At 35.7% G+C, this 18,467-nt stretch overlaps 1 protein-coding gene across 2 annotated transcripts in view; it reads right to left on the reverse strand.

Moving 5' to 3' along the window:
- CAB39L (calcium binding protein 39 like) overlaps positions 1-17,635 on the reverse strand; it is a 90,072-nt gene extending 72,437 nt beyond the window's left edge. The window contains exons 1-2 of one of the 2 annotated variants that reach the window (XM_074217150.1): positions 17,396-17,635; positions 15,312-15,515 (exon numbers count right to left, since the gene is read on the reverse strand). The gene's annotated coding sequence lies outside the window, so the exon portion shown is untranslated. Of the gene's footprint in view, positions 1-15,311; positions 15,701-17,395 lie in introns of those variants that run through there. The other variant, XM_074217149.1, reaches the window with a different exon arrangement.
- Between the last annotated feature and the right edge of the window lie 832 nt (positions 17,636-18,467).

Here is an 18,467-nt window from a genome sequence, read left to right on the forward strand (position 1 = left end):
ATGTATTTATTGTGCTTTGCAAATTTTATTCCCCTATATAAATGCCAATTATTATCATAAACATTTATTTAAACCTATTTTGTGCCAAGAATATAGTATTGGGAATTCAGCTTTAAACTTCCTACTTTTAAAATTATATAGAAATTTATGTTTAAAATCATCTAATATGAATTCAGATATAATGATGATAATGATTATGTCTGTCCTTCATTCTCAAAGAAGATCATGACATCAGGGAGGTGATGCTATGACATACACATGAATTGGATTTGAGCGAGGGGATCCAGTGGCCAGATATGAATCAGGACGAAGGGAGATGGCCCTAAATGCAAGGCAATCAGGGTCAAATGACTTGCCCAAGGTCACACAGCTGGTAAGCATCTGAGTTGGGATTTGAACTCAGGTCCTCCTGACTTTAGGGCTGGTGCCTGCACCATCTAGCTGCACTAGTATAAAGATATGGTAAGACGAAGAGCAAGGAAAATCAAAAATTCATTTGTAATGGGCAACTGAAGCAACCAGAGCAGCTGTCCTGCCCACTCCCCACCAGACTGGATGAGTGGAAGGCACATGTGCAGGAGCAGGCAGGGGCCAACCATAAGAACAGGGAATTTGACTGCTGCTGAAAGACTGTGAATGCAGAACTAAATTTGGAGATGAGAAGACCCCCAAAGAGACTGCATCAAGCTGACCAAAGGACCAGGGAGCAAGCAGTAAGCACTGCTGCCTCTTTACTAAAGCTTCCGGCCTATTCACAGTTGCAGAGAGAGTGCTGAACTGAAGGAGGAGGGCAGCCCACCAGGAAGGGCCAACAGCGATTTCCTTTTTTGTCCACTTTTGGTCTCTAATCAACTTATTCTTTGACTGCTATTTCATCAGCTCCAGAGCAGAGGAGCTTCCAGGGCTTCAGCTAGACATTTACGGGCTCATACCTCGGATAGGTCACTTAACCTGGCTAAGCCTCTATTAAATCATCTCTCCAAAGGGAATTGGACAAAAGGAGCTTTTTAGTGCATCCAATTCTCCGTCTCTGATTCTGCAACTATTGAGAGAGAGACAGAGACAGACAGACAGACAGACAGAGACACAGAGACAGGAGGGAGGGAGGGAGGGAGGGAGAGAGAGAGAGAGAGAGAGAGAGAGAGAGAGAGAGAGAGAGAGAGAGAGAGAGAGAGATATCAACCCAGTCTGTACGTGCTTAGTGTATCTGGGCTGGGCACTGACTATGGCATTGGAAGACAACCCTTTTACTTCTTGTTCCTAATATACAAAGGCTGATCTTCCTGAAATGTGCAACTTAAAACTTGGTTCTAAAAGTTATAATTAAATAGCATCTGTTTTTCAAGAATCTTCAAAACATGATTCGGGCCAGCCAACTGAATTAGTGAATTAGTCAGATCTGATTTCACGATAGCCATCTCCTAAAATATGACTTAAATGCAAACTCCAAAAAGGGTTCAATTTTTGCCTAATGTAACTCAAACAGCAAACCTCTGTTGCAGCAACATTCCTAACCCTAACACAAAGGGAAACATTTCAAATTCTCAATTTACACAAGAACTGAACTCAAGACGGAGCAAACAAATTTCATTAAAACCTCTAACATCTGAAGATGCTCAGTAATACCTGTGTAGGAAAGGAAAAATTGGGGGCTTTTTTTCTGGGGGAGCAGAAATATCATTTTTAGGCATTGGATATTTTAGTTATTATTTTACTTTAAAATACTAAATGGTAAAATGAGAGGGTTGAACTAAGACTTTAAAATGTCTTCCAACTCTAATAATTTAAAAACATATGAGTAATGCCTAATATGTTTTTGCCAAAAGGCCATTCATTAATAAGAATTGCAAAACTTTATGTATAAACTCTGAATGAGCTGTTCAACAAGTACAAATTCATGTCAAAGGTCTACTGACAAAATCTAGGATTGTAGTTATTTTCCTAAGGCTGATGAGAATTCTTAAGACATCCTAAGTATGACAATCAAGTGTCCTGAAATCAAGGGGGAAAACTGGTTCTTCAAAATCAATATCCCCACTTGTTATGGGTTTTTAATCTGGAAACTATCTACTTATATAAACTTATATCATAATAAAATTATGACTAAGCAGTTCTTATACTGGCAAGAGTGTCCATATCAAAAGAATACCCCATTTTCACAAATAGCAAAGGACGTGACTTTTTTCAAAACTTTTTTCTTGGCAGCCCAAAATTTAAAAACTCAGTCAACTGCATAGATTCCTTGTTTGTAAGTTAACACTACTTTGTAATAACAATACTGGAAAAAACTCTAGAATTACCATTATTTTACATGTATAATAATTCTTTCTTGTCCTTTAGCAGTTTTCTCACAACAAAATCAAGGGTCACAAGTATTTTGAAGTATTAAAAAAATTGATTAAAAAACTGATAAAAACTGATAAAATTCAAAATGCAGTGAAGTTTCTCCTGTGAGATAGTTTATCCTAATGTCATTGTTGATAGTAACTTGATGACATTTTTGACATTCTTCCAGATCATACTTTTTGGTTAGGTGCTTTATATTGCCTCTAATCAATCTTAGAGTATTTTGTCTTGCAGAGAGCTACAGCCCTAACTACACTTCTCTTCTTCCTCCCAATTTCCCCTATTTTTTTCTTTACATATATTTTTAATATAGTTAGAGGGCACAGCTAGCTACACAAGCATGTAGTTTAAAAAAATAGATGAAAAAATAAAGTACATCAGAAACTATATATAGGTATTTAATGTTAATAATTATCATTTTCAACAGCAAAATAACATGGTTTTTTAAAAAAAGTTTTACTTTAATTGAGTTGAAAGACATTTTGTGAATATATATTATTTATGGAAAACTAATGGGATTTAAAAAAAACTTTTCTGTATCATTAGCTTACAAATGACCTTAGTCATTTGTCTTAAAACAAAAATTTTCTTGTGGGAAGAGAAATTTACATCCCTTGGGATACAGTCTACCATTTTGACATGTCCCAAGCAGATTTTGCTGCCTAATACATTGTGACCACATAGTAAATGTTAAAATAATAATAATGATAATGATGATGATGATGATGATGATGATGATGATGATGATAATAATAATAATAGTTTTCTCTTGAGAACTAGTGACAACCAAGGTGGTCAAAAAATGTTTTTAAGTAAGAAAGGAAAAAGGGAGGTAAGCAGATGACTAGAACAAAAGGGGGGGAATCTAAAAAGTATAAAAAATGTCCTGGGTTAAGTGGATTTTTTTTTTTTTAGTTTTTGCAAGGCAATGGGGTTAAGTGGCTTGCCCAAGGCCACACAGCTAGGTAATTATTGAAGTGTCTGAGGTGGGATTTGAACTCAGGTCCTCCCGACTCCAGGGCTGGTACTCTATCCACTGTGCCACCTAGCCACCCCTAAGTGTATTTTTAAAAGGAAAAAAAATACCTCTACATATAAGAGAAGAAGAAAACACAACAATCTAGAATCCCCCCAACAAAACTTTAACATTTATGAATGGAAATCCAAAATTTCCCTGTTACATTTCAATATCCCAGATATAGGTTTTTGACAGTTCTAAAGAATGTATTTTTTGTCTTTTCTTGTACCTAAGTCAAATCTCTATAGAGTTCAATTTATTTTATTTTATAGTTTCTGAAAATATAGAAAATAGTTGTCACATTAAGTGGTATGAAAACCACTAGTTTGTTCCTTATCATTCCTTTTCTTAAAGATACACATCCCTGATTCATTTAACTTTTATTCTGTATATTATCTTTTCCAATCCTTCATTCATTTCTTTTTTCCCCTTTTTAAAAAATTTTTGTACAAGTGATTTTTTTATTACTAAAATATTCTTGTTTAAGAGTAAACATAATACCTCCTCCCCTCAAAAAATATAGACCTTCATGAGAAATAAAGTAAAAGAAAGAGAAAAAAATGTGCTTCAATCTGTTCTGACCCCACTAGCTCTGTCTCGGGTGGATCACATTCTTTATGATAAGTCCATCACAAAAGCTACTTCCATATTTTTCCAATGTTGCTGTTGCTGATTGCAACTCCCTCTGTTCATACCTCCCTACTACTATATACTATATTTTCTCTGTCCTTTCACTCTGTCCCTCTTCTAAAATGTGCTGTAGGGTAGCTGAGTAGTGCAGAGAACTGATCACCAGCTCTGGGGCCAAGAGGCCCTGAGCCCACATACCACTCCTGAAACCCAGCAACCACCCAGTCCCATGGCCCTGAACAGGCCACCCAATCCCAGCCTCTTGCAAGAAGTAAAAAGAAAAAGTGTTATATCTGACCACTTTCCCCCACGATCTACCCTCTTCTCTATCAACCACATCCCCCCCTTCCCCCTTCTCTCCTTTTTACTCTAGATGTCTATATACCCTTGGGGCAGCTAGGTGGTGTAGTGGATAAAGCACCGGCCCTGGAGTTAGGAGTACCTGGGTTCAAATCCAGGCTCAGACACTTAATAATTACCTAGCTATGTGGCCTTAGGCAAGCCACTTAACCCCATTTGCCTTGCAAAAAACAACAAAACCTAAAAAAAAAGAGCATATATAGATGTCTATACCCCATTGAGTGTATATGTTGTTTCCTCTCCAAGCCACCTCTGATGAGAGTGAAGGTTCCCTCATTCCCCCTTGCCTTACCTCCTTCCATGTCATTGCAATAGCTCATTGCAATAAAATAATTTTTTATATAAATTATCTTAGCCTATTCCACCTCTCCTTTCACTTACTCCCATTACATTTCCCTTTTAGCCATTGACACCATTTTTACAATACATTATATCTTCAAATTCAGCTCTCTCCTATGCTTCATCTAGAAAAGCTCCTTCTACCTGCTCTATTAAATGAAAGGTTTCATATGAGTATTATCAGTATCATTTTTCTATGCAGGAATACATGCAGTTCATCATCATTAAGTCCCTCATATTTTATCCTTCCTCCTCCGCTCTCTATGCTTCACTTGAGTTGTGTATTTGAAGGTCAAATTTTCTGTTCATCTCTGGTTGTTTCAACAGAAACAACTGAAATCCCCCTGGTTCGTTGAAAGTCCATCTTTTCCCCTGGAAGAGGATGTTCAGTTTTGCTGGGTAGTTGATTCTCAGTTGCATTCCAAGCTCTTTTGCCTTCTAGAATATTATATTCCAAGTCCTATGAGCCCTTAATGTAGTTGTTGCTAAGTCCTGTGTGATCCTGACTGCAACTTCATGATATTTGAATTGTGTCCTCCTGGCTGCTTGTAATATTTTCTCTTTGACTTGGGAGTTCTGGAATTTGGCTATAATATTCCTGGGGGGTTGATTTTTGAATCTCTTTCCAGGGAGGATTGGTAGATTCTCTCAATTTCTATTTTGCCCTCTGCTTCTAGCATATCTAGGCAATTTTCCTGTAGGAACTCTTTAAAAATGAGGTCAAGCCTCTTTTCCTGATCATGACTTTCAGGTATCCCAATAATTTTAAAATTATCTTTCCTGAATTTGTTTTCCAGATCAGTTGTTTTTTTCAATGAGATGTTTCACATTTTCTTCTAATTTTTCATTCTTTTGGTGTTCAAGTATTGTGTCTTAACTTCTCATAAAATCATCAGCTTCCTTTAGTTCATTCTACATCTGAGGGATTTGTTTTCTTTAGAGAGCTTTCTTATCTCCTTTTCCGTCTGGCCAATTCTGCTTTTTAAAGCATTCTTTTCCTCAATAACTTTTTGAACTGTTTTATACATTTGATCTATGCTGGTTTTTAATATGTTATTTTCTTCAGCATTTTTTTTTTTGATCTTCTTGACTAAGCTGCTGACTTCTTTTTCATGTTTTTCCTGCATCTCTCTCATTTCAAGGCTCCTGCTTGCGGGCTCCACACCTGCTTCTGTTTCTTGGACCTTGGCTGCTGCAGCAGTGCACTGCTGCGCTGACCTCACCAACTGCCACAACCACCCTGAGAGCCTGGGCTTCGCCAGAGTCGCTCTAGCAGAGGTCCCTCTGCTGATCCTCTAAGTTGTGCCCAGTGGTCCCCGGGGTGTAGGTCAAGAAACTGCCCCCACTGCCATGAGCTATGGCTCCCAAGTGCCCTGGAGCTGCTTCGGGGAGGCTGAAATTTCTTCACTCTGGCAGGCCACCACTCTAATCCCATGGAGTGGGGCCTTTACACTATTTTCCAGGTTACTTTGGTCTGGAGAATTGCCTCAATTGATCTTTCTGTGGGTTCTGTCTCTTGAAAATTTAGTCAGTCATAATATTAAGATTTTTGAAATATTATGGAGAGAATACCTAGGAGAGACTCTTCTCCTGTGGCCATCTTGGCTCTACCCCCCCCCCCCCCTTCATTCATTTCTGAATCTCTCACTGAACCATGAACAAATATTCTGTTTCATTTTTAAGGTGTTTCTAATTGGGCATAATATCCTAAAGCAATGTTTCTCAAAATTTTTTTGGAGGCATGGGTCCTTCAATTGAAAATAAACAAACAAAAACAAATTCTTCAATGAAACTTTTTCAGCACTATTAGAATGTCTTTTTTGCAAATGAAATAAACAGCAAAATAGTTTGCAATGCTTCCCTGAGTCTAATTATAATTTGAAGTAACTCCTTGGACAGCTGTGTAACAAACACCCTTAGGGTAACAGAATTTGAGAAACAATATTATAAGGATCAGTGATGAACATTGAGATTACCTTGTACACTATACTCCTTTTAAAAATATTTATTCTTCTATTTATAAATCTCACATGTATTTTTTAATAACAGTACATACCAACAATTTAGATTCATCTTGTGATCTGGGTTATCTATCTTCAAGTATTTGAATGGCGGTCACGTGGAAGAAGCATTAGATTTGATAGGATCATAATGTAGAACTGGAGGAAAGCTCAGATGATTTACAATTCAAACCCCTTCATTTTACAGATGGGATCACTGAGGCCAGCTTTTCCAATGCCACACAAGTAGACTGAGCTGGAATTTGAACTCAGTCAAATCCAGGATGCTTTCCACTCTATCATCCTCAGTTAGATCCAAGCAGAAGAGAACATGAGAAAATGGGAAAGACAATTTGGGTTCTATCTAACAGTTAGAACCACCTAAAAAATAGAGCAGATACAGTTGGAGAGAACCCCATCTCTGGAGGTCATCACAAAAGAATTAGATGATCACTTGCTAGGTATGTAATAGAGGAAACTTCTATTCAGGTATACATAGATCAGATTAAATGAAGAATATCTGAGGTCCTTTCCAACTTTGATATTCTATTATGCTGACAGATTCTTGATTTAAAAACAGATTCCATTGTTTTCCACTGGCTCGTCATTTTTCATGTTATACATATGTGGACATCTGGGTGGTGCAGTGGATAAAGTGCCAGTCCTGAAGTCAGGAGGACCTGGGTTCAAATCCAGTCTCAGACACTTAACACTTATTAGCTGTGTGACCTTGGGCAAGTCACTTAACCCCAATTGCCTCACATCAAGAGCCACTCCAAGTCATCTTGATTCATATCTGGCCACTGGATGGCACTGGAGGAAAAAGTGAAGCTGGTGACTTAGCACAACCCCCTAATCTCCCCACTCAAAGTCAATACACATGCTTACCATGCTATCACCTCAGTGATGTCACAGTCTTCTTCGAGAATGAAGGACAAACAAAAATAATATATATATACAGTTTGAATTGCTTTCTTACATGATTCATCCTTTCATTTGGTTCATTCTATTTGTTTCTTCAGCTTATTAAGATAATTTAACATTTCAATCCTAACTTATAAAAATTGTTATACATTGGTCCAATTATTCTAGAAAATCATTTAGAGATATGTGAGAAAAATCACTAAAATTTTAATATTTTAATACAATAATCCCATTAATTTTCCAATATAGCCTAAAGAGTTCAAAGAGAAAAATCCTACATATACCAAACTATGGAGACATTTTTTGAGATAGTTAAAAAAAAGGGTGCCTCTTGACTAGAGTAAGGGTTAGCAAACCATAGACCTTGGGTCAATTCTAGCTACCACTCATTTTTATATGGTTTTTGAGCTAAGAATGGTCTTTACTTTTTTGAAATACAATTAAACTTTATTTTAAAATGTAAAAAAATTCCTAGTTGGGGCTCTGCAGAAACAGAGAGTAATCAGATTTTATCCTCGGCAGGGTAGTAGTTTGTTTACCTAAAGCTAGAGTTGAGAATAGTTTATGAATTTAACAGAATTTTATTGGGTCATAAAAAAATATGAATAGGAGATATTCAGAAAAATAAGGGAAAACTTGCATGAACTGATGAAGGAAGGACCAACAAAGCAGAATCTGGAGAACAAACACAATCGATAAAACAATGCAAATTAAGACAATACTCTAAAACACCTAACTTCAGTTTAGATCAAATGATGAATTATATGGGAGATTGAAAAATGAAACCCTGTTCTCTCCTCTCCATAGAGAGGTGGGGCCTACTTGTTACAGGGTGTTTCATGTGTTATCAGATGGGCTGTATTAGTAATTTCAAGGCAGGGCTATGTTGAGGAGAAGCATTCTTGGGAAAAGACTTTGATAAGTTGAAAAAAAAGAGGCACAGATAATTTCATTTTAAAGAATGGTAATACCTCCCCTTTAACTTAGTGTCAAGTACAAACTAGATGAACCTGTCTTCCATTCTAGCATACTTCCTGAACTGTCCTGCCTTAAACTGATCTTTCTTGCCCTTGAATTTCAATGATTTATTGTTTGTACCACTTATTTGGCCCTTACTATTCTACTTTGTATTACTATTTATCTTTTTTTCCAAAGAAATGGGGTTAAGTGACTTGCCCAAGGTCACACAGCTAATAAGTGTTAAGTGTCTGAGGCTGGATCTGAACTCAGGTCTTCCTGAATCCAGGGCCAGTGCACCACCTAGCTGTCCCTACTATTTATCTTTTTATGATTACATCCTTTCTCCCCAATTACTTTCAGAATTCCTTGAATTCAGGAGTATTCACATTGCCTTGACATAACACAAAAATTAACAAATTCTTATTGTTGATTGTGATTATGATCTAGGATGCTCATGGACTATGTTAAGCAGAACCAGAGCTGACCTATGAAGAATTCATTTATCATGCTGGCAGGCAAAGTTTAACAACAGCTCTGAATCACAGTCTCCAATCGGGGATGCCATCAGGAACCCAAGTGGACATGTGTCTTAGAAGGGAGATTCTTCATGTTTTCTTTTACTCAGTCACTCACGTCAGTTGTCCAAAAGCAATCTTAGATACCTAGGTGTGCTTGATGTCAACAATCGTTGCTCCACCCTCCAAAAACCTTTCAGGAGTAATAATATAATGATAATCCTTTAAAAAGGATGAAGGAGATTTAAATAAATCTTCAAATAGAACATCTTTCAGACCTGATTCAGTTCTTGCTCTGTGTAGCATAATACAAAATTCCAGAAGATCCAAGCTGATAATAGTTCTGCTGCCTAATAACCTGGGTAAGCTTGAAAGTGACTTCATCTTCATGTACCTCAGTTCCTTCATGTGAAAAATGTGGTGGTTGACAGAAATGATTTTTGAGGTTTCTTCAAGCTTTCACCACTCTGGTTGAATGAAATTCTGGCTGGGAATGTGATTTCTAACAAAGTACTCACAGAAAAATTCTACTGGAACAAAACAAGTGGGATGTCCCAAAGAATATTTCAGAGGTCTTAAATATAACATGTGAAAATCCAGCTTTACACTGAATCAAATTTGGTGATTATTTCCTTGATTCTTAAGATTCAAAATAGAATTATTTTACAATAAGTTCCTTGAGTCTATTTTAAATGTTTTGATTTATTAAAAAGTCAACTGATGTATTTTACAAAGATAATCTCATTTGATCCTCAATAATACTAAGTGGGGTATGCTAATATTAATCCCATTTTTACAGTTGAGAGAACTGAGACAAACAGAAGGTAAATGTGACAGCCAATAAGTTTGTGCAGGTCATACTTCAGGGATGTGGGGAGAAGGTATGGCAGGTAAAGTACAGCTAACCTCACCTCTGACTACAGAATGGGTTTAGTGAATGTTCAGGTCTGCCTCACTTGCCACTTACCAGTCCCTTACCACATGTTCCTGATTTGAACTCAGTTCTTCCTGACTCAGGCCCTAGACCACTTGGATACCTCTATATATTTTTGTGAGACTCTACATAGGCTCCTCCCACTGATAAAGCACACTTTGAAAAACATGGTTCTAAATTTGGGTTTGACCAGAGGCAAATGGTAGTCCTAATGGAGGCTATGGAACTGGAAGTCTGTCTTTTATTTTCCTCCTAAGATTGGGCAGTCATCTTGATAATAGATCAATGTGAGGATTCTAGTGAATCACTAAGCATTTTGTAAGTAGACTAAATTAAGGGCTATGGAAGAGAGTCAAAAGTGAGAGAGTCAAAATGATCAATGTTGGAAGGGATGTGGGAAATGGGGGACACTAATACATTGTTGGTGGAGCTGTGAACTCATCCAACCTTTCTGGAGAGCAATTTGGAATTATGCCTAAAAGGCAACAAAAATGTGCATACCCTTTGATCCAGCAATTACTACTGCTACTACTGGGTCTATACCTTGAAGAGATTATGAAAAAGGGTAAAAACATCACTTGTACAAAAATATTCATTGCAGCCCTGTTTGTGGTGGCAAAGAATTGGAAATTGAGTGAATGTCCACCAACTGTTGAATGGTTTAATAAACTGTGGTATATGTATGTCATGGAACATTATTGTTCTATTGGAAACCAGGAGGGATGGGAATTCAGGGAAACCTGGAAGGATTTGCATGAATTGATGCTGAGCAAGATGAGCAGAACCAGAACATTGTATAACCTAACAACAACATGGGAGTGATGATCAGCCTTGATGGACTTGCTCATTCCAACAGTGCAACATTCAGGCACAATTTGGGGGTATCTGAGATGAAGAATGCCATTTGTATCCAGAGAAAGAATTGTGGAGTTTGAACAAAGACCAAAGACTATTACCTTTAATTTTTAAAAAAGTTATCTTATTATGTAATTTTGCTATATCTCATACTTTAGGTTTTTTCCTTAAGGATATGATTTCTCTCCCATCACATTCAAATTAGATCAATGCATACCAGGGAAACAATGTGCCTTCTGAGAGGGCGGGGGAGCAAGATTAGGGGAAAAATGTAAAATTCAAAATAAATAAAATCTTTCTAAAAAAAATAAGAGAGTCAAAGAAAATAGACTTAGAGTATACAGTTAAAATAAAATAATATGGGGCAGTGGTGCAATGGATAGAGCACCAGCCCTAGAGTCAGGAGGACCTGAGTTCAAATCTGGCCTCAGACACTTAATTACCTAGTTGTGCGATGTTGGGCAAGTCATTTAACTCCATTGCCTTGCAACCCCCCCCCCCCAAAAGCACTACCACTTTTTTTTTAATTTCAAGAATTTAATGATACTGCTGAGGAAAAATCAAGCACAGATCACATCATGTCCTTTATAACTTATTTTCCTCCCAAACCTGTGATTTCAATAGTGAAGGAATATCAAATAATAAAAATTGACACATCTGTAATCTTAGAGAATAACCTGGAGAACTGACACGTTAAGTGATTTGCCTAGGATCACAGAGTCCAGTAAATGTCATATATCCTGACTCCTCAGACCATATCTCACTTACTCTGTCTCTGTTTTTCTCTAATACTTTAATACATACATAGATAGATAGATATACACACAAACACATACATACACACAGTTAAAATCTGATATAAAACAATGTCAACATTGCCAAGAAATAAATTTTGGTAAGACATTTTCTCCTCATTTTTAAGGCTTCTGTGTGTTTAGTAAAAGAAATATCTGTCTATAATGAGGACTAGTTTATAGTTTCATTTTGTTAAATTGGGAATACAGTCAGAAAGAAATAATTAATTTGCTTATTATTTTCAGAAAGTTATATATCATAGCTAACATCTCAACCTGGGTTAAAATCCTATAAAAGAAGAATAAACAATTTAATTAGGGTTCTATATACATTTCAATTATCTGTTTTAAATTTTCGTTTGTTTGTACTAAATACTCTGCCTTAACTGTAATAATTAGGAATTAATGGAGAATGGGGAACAATTTGAAATGGTTTTGGTCAAAAGTGAAATTGAAAATATGTTTTTAATTACTAGACTTGCTAATAGCTATTCCTTGGTTAGCCAGTATAAGTCTAAATTCAATTTTTAGTCATACAACTATATATACATGTGTGTATATATATCTATATCTATATCTATATCTATATCTATATCTATATCTATATATGTGAGGGAGTTAGGTAGTACAGTGGATAGAGTGTTGAGTCTAAAGTTAGGGAGACCTGAGTTCAAATTTGATTACTTTATCTTGTTTGCCTCAGTTTCCTCATCTGTAAAAATGAATTGCAGAAGGAAATGGATGGCAAACCACTCCAGTATATTTGCCAAGAAAACCCAAAAGAGGTCTTGAAGAGTTGGGCACATTAATATTACTAAACAACAATGAAAATACTAAGCAGTTCTAATAACATGCCAGAGTGGATGGGAAGGAAAGGAATCATGTTTACCTCTGTAGGAATTGGTCTTCATGAGAAGAGCTACTGTTTCTGTCATAGATGGGGGGTAAAGGACAGAATAGAGAATGATGTCAAGGAGTTTTGACTCATAGGGAAGGAGAAAAGAGAACACTTGTGGTAAAAGCCTCTGCATCTATTTTCTTAATTCAGCATAAATTGAGGATCTCAGAGAATAGGAGGAAATAGGTAGTATAAAAGGTTTGAAGAAAGAAGAGAGACTTGAAATAGCCATTATGAGAACTCAACTTGGGAGGAGAAAAAGAATTGTCTTGTTTCAATTGAGACTGGATAACCTAAATTTGTAGTGGCCTTGGTCAGCATAGATGTGTCAGCGTTCTCTAACGTTATTTAGCTACACATGAAGAGGAAAAATAGGAGAAGGTGGATTTTGGGAACAATTCAAAACTGAGGTTTGGCAAAACTACAGTAGCAGTTGCAAAAGGAAGGGTTTAGACAGGGGTGGATTTAAGAGTAAAGAAGACTCTTTTAACTCTAAGATGTGGACTCATTTAAACTAAAGGATCAAGACTGGTCAGAGTTAAAGGTACTGTGGAAAGAACCAAGGGATGAAGGACATATCACAAACAACGGGGTAGGGAAGAGATGGAATAATAGAAGGATATGATTGGATTAAAGAATTTAGGAATTCTTGATCATGGAAGTAAAACAACTGTGAGTAATGGTGAGATCAGGGTTGTAACAGTCTCAGAATGGCTGAGGTACAGTAACAGAGCAAGTGGAAAGGATGTTTAAATGAATGTGAAGTCCCTCCTTTGTCCAAATTAAGAGTAGGGAAAACTACTTTGATATTTGGATTACTAATTTCACCTTTTGTTGTACAAATACTTCAACTGATTTTCAAAAATCTTAATAGTTCTCTGTATTTGGGCCTGCTAAATATGGAAATGTCTAGATAAATAATTACATGTTCACATACTGACAATAACTATATGGATATCTTCATCTAAAGGTATCTGTGCAATTTATACACATTATGCAAATTATATTTATGCATATATGAATGCAAACACACATAATAAATACATGGTAAACACCAAGAGGAAAACCCAAGTTGTCTAATACCTGATGGACAGATATTCTACACATATATTTAGCCAGTTGTTCTCTCTACAAACTCCAAGGACATAATCAAACTCTCTTAGACTGTGAGTGCCACTTCAAGGCTGGGGTGGGGTGAGGATACTGCTTATAGTACTGGAATATACTAATTATATTCACACTAGTGAATTAGCAGTTCAAAATGTAAAGGAAACATTCTGAAAACTATGAAGTTACATGGCAAGTTTGTGGCCAATCTAAGAAGGGGTGTGTGTGGAAAATGCTTCAGGGAAGTAAGAATGTCTTGACTTTTAGCTTTCAGTAAAAGATAGGAACTCCCCCCCCCCAACAATATCAATCCAAAAACCAGATGAGTTTTTAATATTATCAGTTGTTGTGGAAAAAAAATAAGAAACAAACAAAAAACTCCAAACCCAACAATAATAACCCGTTTTAAAGGCTTCTTTCTATATACATAAAGGAGCCATTAAAAAGTAAAAGCAAGTTATTTTATGTTATTGTATTATAAACTACTTTTAATATGTTTATAAAGATACCATCCAACTTTGATAGCTAAATAGTTCTCTTTCTTAAAAAGTTCCCCTTGAATCCTTATCTAAATAATGTTTCTTGCTAACTCTGTGATTCCATGGTAGAACTGACAGAGAGCTGATTAGTCTTTTGCTCAGCACAGAACATCTTTATTTAATGACTAAGTTTTAAGAGCTAAGAACATACACTTCCTTTCCCAACAGAATGACTACATACTATATTTATTCATCTATGCCTTTTAAAAGATAACATAATGTTAACATATAATCTCTAATTTTAAACATGTATAAATAGACAAAGATTTATTTTAATTCAGGTCAATATTTTAACATTTCTAACATTCCAACATTCTTTTCTGACATTTTCTTAGAAATGCATAATTGTCCTCATAAATTAATACTAAAATTCTGCAAGATGTGAACATGAAGCTAAGATGTAGGTGAGACTCCCAGATGAGACCTGGTAGAAAAAACAGGAGACTACTGGAATTATTAATTATCTTAACTTTGTAGTGTGTTATTAAAAAGTGACATCTAACTTTAGTGAACATTATATGACTCTTTACATGGCATTTCTCATGGGTCTACCAATCATTTAGCATTTAAATAATATTGCCACTTTCCTACTGGTACTATCTGTAGTATATAACTTATTTAAGTTCTGAAGCTATGTTATACTGTAATTTTGGTACTAACAATGAATGTATCACATGAGTTTTAATATTAGTTTTGAATTGACTACAAATGATTCCTATAAGGAAAATAATCGATTTCTACATTTTTAGGCAGGCTAGAAAGATGAAAAATGATACACTGCAACTGTTTTATTTTTGGAAACCCTCTGTAAATAAAAACCCATTTCCAAAGTAAGATATTCCATGGCCTCAAAATAGTTGGTCATGATTCAAGTGCCTTAGGCAACAGAGAAGTATTGTTTGGTAGCTGTTGTTTTTTTTTTTTCCAACCTCTCCTAGTAACAGCAGTTTACAAGACACAAAGGTAATGCAGCACAGTAACTATAAATTATACCTTAAAAGTGCATGTTTAAGCAATAATTTTAACAGTTACAATATTAACCCTGCTTCCTTACTGATCTAAATAAGAAGCGCTAAACCGACTGATACTCACCCAGCCTTAGAGGAACATCCGGGCTTAAGCAAAAACTAACAGCCACATGGTGAGGTGCTGAAGACAGCTCTCTCTGGTTCCAAAGTCCCTTAGATGAAGTAGTCTTAATCTTCCATTTAAATGATGTTGTCTTTTATTGCTGACACGTGGCATAGAAAAGCAAGTTCCACAGCTCAGTCTTGACTTTGTCTTTTTGAAGATCAACTGTTACCAATGGAAAATGTTAGCAGAAAATGATCACTTGAACATTCACAGAGCAGCTGTAAATTTCCACTCTCCTTTGCCTGGACTCGGATTCCAAGCCTCTCTTGTCTCTTAATCTGTCACGGGCAGTTCTGTTTCTGGTCAAACCAGCTCTCTTGCATACTCACTCACTCTCTCTCTCTCTCTCTCTCTCTCTCTCTCTCTCTCTCTCTCTCTCTCATATATATATATATATATATATATATATATATATATATATATATATATATATATATTTACACATACCACATAGCCAGTTTAGCTCCCCTCTCTTCCTCCCTCCCAACTAACCTCCCTCCCAACTAAGTACGTCAGAGGAATGTGTGTAAAGCAAGGAAGTAAAACGATTACTCAGTTAAAAATAAAAACAAAAACAAAAACTCCCCTCTCCAAACAAAACCCTATAGAATAAACCAAAAATGCAACAAATTCACATTTACTGAATTTGCATCCCTTGTGCCAAGCACATAGTATACACTTATAAATGCTTGTTGATTATTTGTCCAAGTTTCCCTCATCATATTTTGGGGGGAGCTGCTCCTATAATGAAATTATTATTTTCTTTATGGTCTTGCTGAGAATTTATGCTATTGTCGACTTTTTATTAATAATGATAATCAAATATATTTGCATATTAATTCTTTAAAGGAAGATGCTATCCTTGATCATAAGAATAAAGTTGAAAAAGTAAATGCTAAAAACAATTACTATTTCTTCTTGAGATAAATAAAATAAGGGAAAAACACTGTAGTAGGATTTTATTTTTGATAAAAAGCAATTTGAATGAAATAAAGTTTTGTAAATTGTAGCATTTTAAACTAATTTTTAGACTAGATTTTCAGTTAAGGATAATAAGAAAAAATCACTAAAAAATCTTGGAAATTAAAAAAGATATTTCAGTTGAAAAAAATATTTTCTTCTAGTTAGGCTATATTGGTTAGTATATATAACATCTTTTCACTGGCAATAATAAAGTCTGTCTTTGGATATTTAATCTACATAGATGGCACAGTTCATGGAGCATAGAACCTGAAGCGGGGAAATTGTTTATTGCAGGGAAATTGTTTATTGTTCAGTCATGTTCAACTCTTTGCAACCCCCTTAAGGAGTTTTCTTGTCAAAGATACTAAAGTGGCTTGCCATTTCCTTCCCCATCTCTTTTTTTTTATATTTATTTAAGGCAATGGGGTTGTGATTTGCCTAAGGTCACATAGCTAGGCAACTATTAAGTGTCTGAGGCTAACTTTGAACCCAGGTCCTCCTGACTTCGGGGTGCTCTACCACTGCAATGCCTAGCTGCCCCTCCATCTCTTTTTACAGATAAGGAAACTAAGGCAAAAAGAGTTAAGTGACTTGCTCAGGTCCACACAGCTGGATTTGAACTCAGGTCTTCTTGATCCAGCACTCGAGTCACTGTACCATCTCGCTACCCAAAATGGAGAAGACCTGAGCTTATATGTGACCTCACACTCTTTAATGGCTGTGTGATCCCCAGGCAAGTCATTTTACCTTAATCTGCCTCTATCTACCTCCCAGGGTTGTTGTGAGGATAAAACATGGTAATAGCTTTGAAGTTTTTACAAACTTTTAAGTTCAATAGAAATGCTAGTTATTTTTACATTAAAGTAGACAAGATTAGTGCATGTATGTATTAGTGCACTCATAATGCATTCAATGTGGTACAATTTCAAATAGTGTATCTTACTGCAAAACTTGGAAAAGGGTGTGACATGGAAGGAAGAAGTATCAATATATATACCTGTCAGATTTAAGAGATAGGGAGATAAGGTAATGTTGAAATCTGGAAGTGAGAACTGAAGCTACTGGTTAATTATACACACCTGCTGTGTAAGTAAACATAGCAGCTAGAGCTTATTTTGGGGTTCTATTCCGGTTCCCAGCCAGCAGGTCCTCATCCAAACAGCATTTTTCTAACTGCTACCACTCATCCTTTCGGTACTATCTAAGTTCTGGGGTGTGTAAGTTATAGGGTCTGCGGGGACAGCAGTCTACAATTATATGAAGTGTCATTTTAATCATATTCTCTAAAAATTCAAAAAATGTAAAGTTCAGAATGGTAAGTACATGACAATCATTTACATAATAGTCTTATAATCCCTATACCCAGTAAGTAAATAATAATTGTATCCTGGAGTTTGTCTCCTAATTTCAATTAAAATTTAAATTAGTTGAAATTAGGAAAACAAAATAATAGTAGTAGTAATAATAATAATAATAATAATATAATAAATAATAGCAATAAAGATGATAGCTACATTCCTTATATAACAGCAGTTACATAGTACTTTAAGATTCACAAAGAGCTTCACAAGCTAACTCATTTTCTACTCACAATGCAGGATTAATTATTTTCTATTTATAAAAATGATTAATATTAAGAGATTAAAAATGACAGTGCTTTTAAGGACTTTAGAATCTAGTAGGAAGATGGATTAATATACCAGTATCCATAAATATATAAACTATATATTAATATAACAATAATCATAAAATTATGATTAAACATAAATTAACACACCAAAAATCATTAAATATAAATACATAGGTATAGTCAAATAGAAAGCTGTGTATTTTAAGGAGTTAAGGATTATTTGTATTCAGGATTCAGGATAGGCTTCAATAGGAAATGAGACCTGAGCTGTGACTTGAAAGAAGAGAAGAATTTCAGCCATCAGAGATGTAGTTCTGTATAATCCACTTTTTTTTTAGTTTGTTTTTTTTTTACAAGGCAATGGGGTTAAGTGGCTTGCCCAAGGCCACACAGCTAGGTAATTATTAAGTGTCTGAGGCCGGATTTGAACTCAGATCCTCCTGACTCCAGGGCCAGTGCTCTATCTACTGCGCCACCTAGCCGCCCCATATCACCAACTTTAGATGTTACCCCATCCATGA

Source organism: Macrotis lagotis, chromosome 1, assembly GCF_037893015.1.
Source record: "Macrotis lagotis isolate mMagLag1 chromosome 1, bilby.v1.9.chrom.fasta, whole genome shotgun sequence".
NCBI lineage: Eukaryota > Metazoa > Chordata > Mammalia > Peramelemorphia > Peramelidae > Macrotis > Macrotis lagotis.